Source organism: Bos javanicus, chromosome 15 (assembly GCF_032452875.1).
Source record: "Bos javanicus breed banteng chromosome 15, ARS-OSU_banteng_1.0, whole genome shotgun sequence".
Lineage (NCBI taxonomy): Eukaryota > Metazoa > Chordata > Mammalia > Artiodactyla > Bovidae > Bos > Bos javanicus.
Genome location: NC_083882.1, coordinates 6,363,985 through 6,366,273, shown reverse-complemented (window position 1 = coordinate 6,366,273; position 2,289 = coordinate 6,363,985).

The following is a 2,289-nucleotide window of genomic DNA, read 5'->3' as shown; positions in this document are numbered from 1 at the left end:
TCTGCCTACTTTATTGCTTTGTGCTCTCACCTCTGACTTTACTGGGGGCTGTCCCCCACCACCATCTCGCTCTCTCTGTCAAAGAGTTAACTTACAGCTCCAATTAATAAAGTTCCTGGGCAATTAGGAGTGTTTAAATCCAAACCCCTCAGATGGCTCTCTAACTTGCCTGACAAGTTTACCCGGACTCCTACAGCTATGCATATGATTGTTTACAGTCTCCCAGCCTCAAGAGGCACGGGAAGCTTAAGATATTCAAATAGCTTAGAGCCTCTCAGAGAGTTAGAAACTGTCAGAATAAAACTAGTAAAAGATTTCATTGATGAGCCAATGCTTGTTGCCAAGTTTTCACATCCCCTGAATTGTATCCTTGAATGTGTATTAATTAATATAGTTGGTATGTAGAAAAAATAAGTAGTGGCCTTGGTGTTAGTAACTTTAGACCCTTAAGGTAATAAATTCTTTCCTTTGTTGTAAACCCATTACACATCCACCCTATAGGAATGCAATTTTATCTTTGGAAGATGGCGCCAAACCTTAAAATAATTACTCTTAGAGAAAATACGTCTTTGTTGATAAGTCCTTGTCAAGAGTCATAAAATGTTAATAGGCCTTCTGGCCAGAAGATGATGTAAATCACCTAAACCATTTGTATACGATAAATTTGCAGGAAAGAAACCCTGGTTTTTGATAAGAATCAAAGACCGCTGACTTTGCATCCCCTATTATCCTCTATGTGTAACTTAGGGTATAAAAGCCCCTGTTAAAAATAAAGCTATGGGCCTTGCTCACCAATGCTTGGTCTCCCCATGTCATTCTTCTCCTTAACTTCCAGCTGAGTCTCCATCTGGAGCGTGGATATCCTCTGCGACCACTTATTTGCCTGGGCTTCTAAGACTCACTCGAGAAGGTGTCTAAGGTGGGGCACCTTCCGCTATTCGAGAGGGCGCCTGCGGCCTCCGTGGTCAGAGCTAACCTGGTGTCACGGGTTATATTGATTTTCCGCGTAAACCAAGCTACTCAGTCTCTTTTCTCCACTGAATTTTCCTACTGAGCTATCCTCATTCTATTACTCTTTATATCTCTAATTACCATTTGAATAGGTCGCCGACGCCATCTCCCCTTCGAATACCCTGGATCAGCCGGGGCTGGTCCCCGGCACAGTATCATGTCATTTGTAAACAGTGAGAGCTCTACTTCTTTTCTGATCTGGATTCCTCTTATTTCTTTTTCTTCTCTTATTGCTGTATCTAGGACTTCCAGAACTATGTTGAATAATAGTGGTGAAAGTGAACACTCTTGTCTTGTTGCTGATCTTAGGGGGACTACTTTCAGTTTTTCACCATTGAGAATAATGTTTGCTGTAGGCTTATCATATATGGCCTTTACTATGTTGAGGTAGATTCCTTCTATGCCCATTTTTTGAAGTGTTTCAGTCATAAATGGATGCTGAATTTTGTCAAAGGCTTTTTCTGCATCTACTGAAATCATCATATGGTTTTTATCTTTCAATTTGTTAATATGGTGTATCACATTGATTAATTTGCATATATTGAAGAATCCTTACATCCCTGAATGCATATCAACTTGATCATGGTGTATGAGCTTTTTAATGTGTTGTTGAATTCTGTTTGGTAAAATTTTGTTGAAGATTTTTGCATCTATGTTCATCAGTGATACTGGTCTGTAGTTTTCTTTTTTTTGTGTTGTCTTTGTCTGGCTTTGGTATCAGGGTGATGGTGGTCTCATAGAATGAGTTTGGAAGTGTTCCTTCCTCTGCAGTTTTTTGAAAGAGTTTTGGAAGGATAAGCATTAGCTCTTCTCCAAATCTTTGATAGAATTCTCCTGTGAAGCCATCTGGTCCTGGGCTTTTGTTTTTTGGGACATCTTTGATCACAGCCTCCCTTTCAGTGCTAAGAATCTGTCCATTTCTTCTAGGTTATCCATTTTATTGCCATATAATTGTTCATAAGAGGTGGTGCAGCTGCTTGGGTTGCAGGGATTCTGGCAGCACCAGGTACTCAGGAATTGGCGGCTAGGGCAGCAGGAAATATAGTGCTCTAGAAGGGTATGGCAACTAGTGTTGGCCAATACGCTCCAGGGTTCTTGCCTGGAGGACCCCCTGACAGAGAAGCCTGGCAGGCCACAGTCCACAGGGTTGCAGAGTTGGACACAACTGAAGGGACCTTCCGTGCTTAGACACAAGACTTTTTTTTTGTCTGTGGCAGCTCTGCCCCAGTGAGGGTTGAGCGCTGAAAGTGGCAGAGCTGCCTGGGTCACGGGGATCCT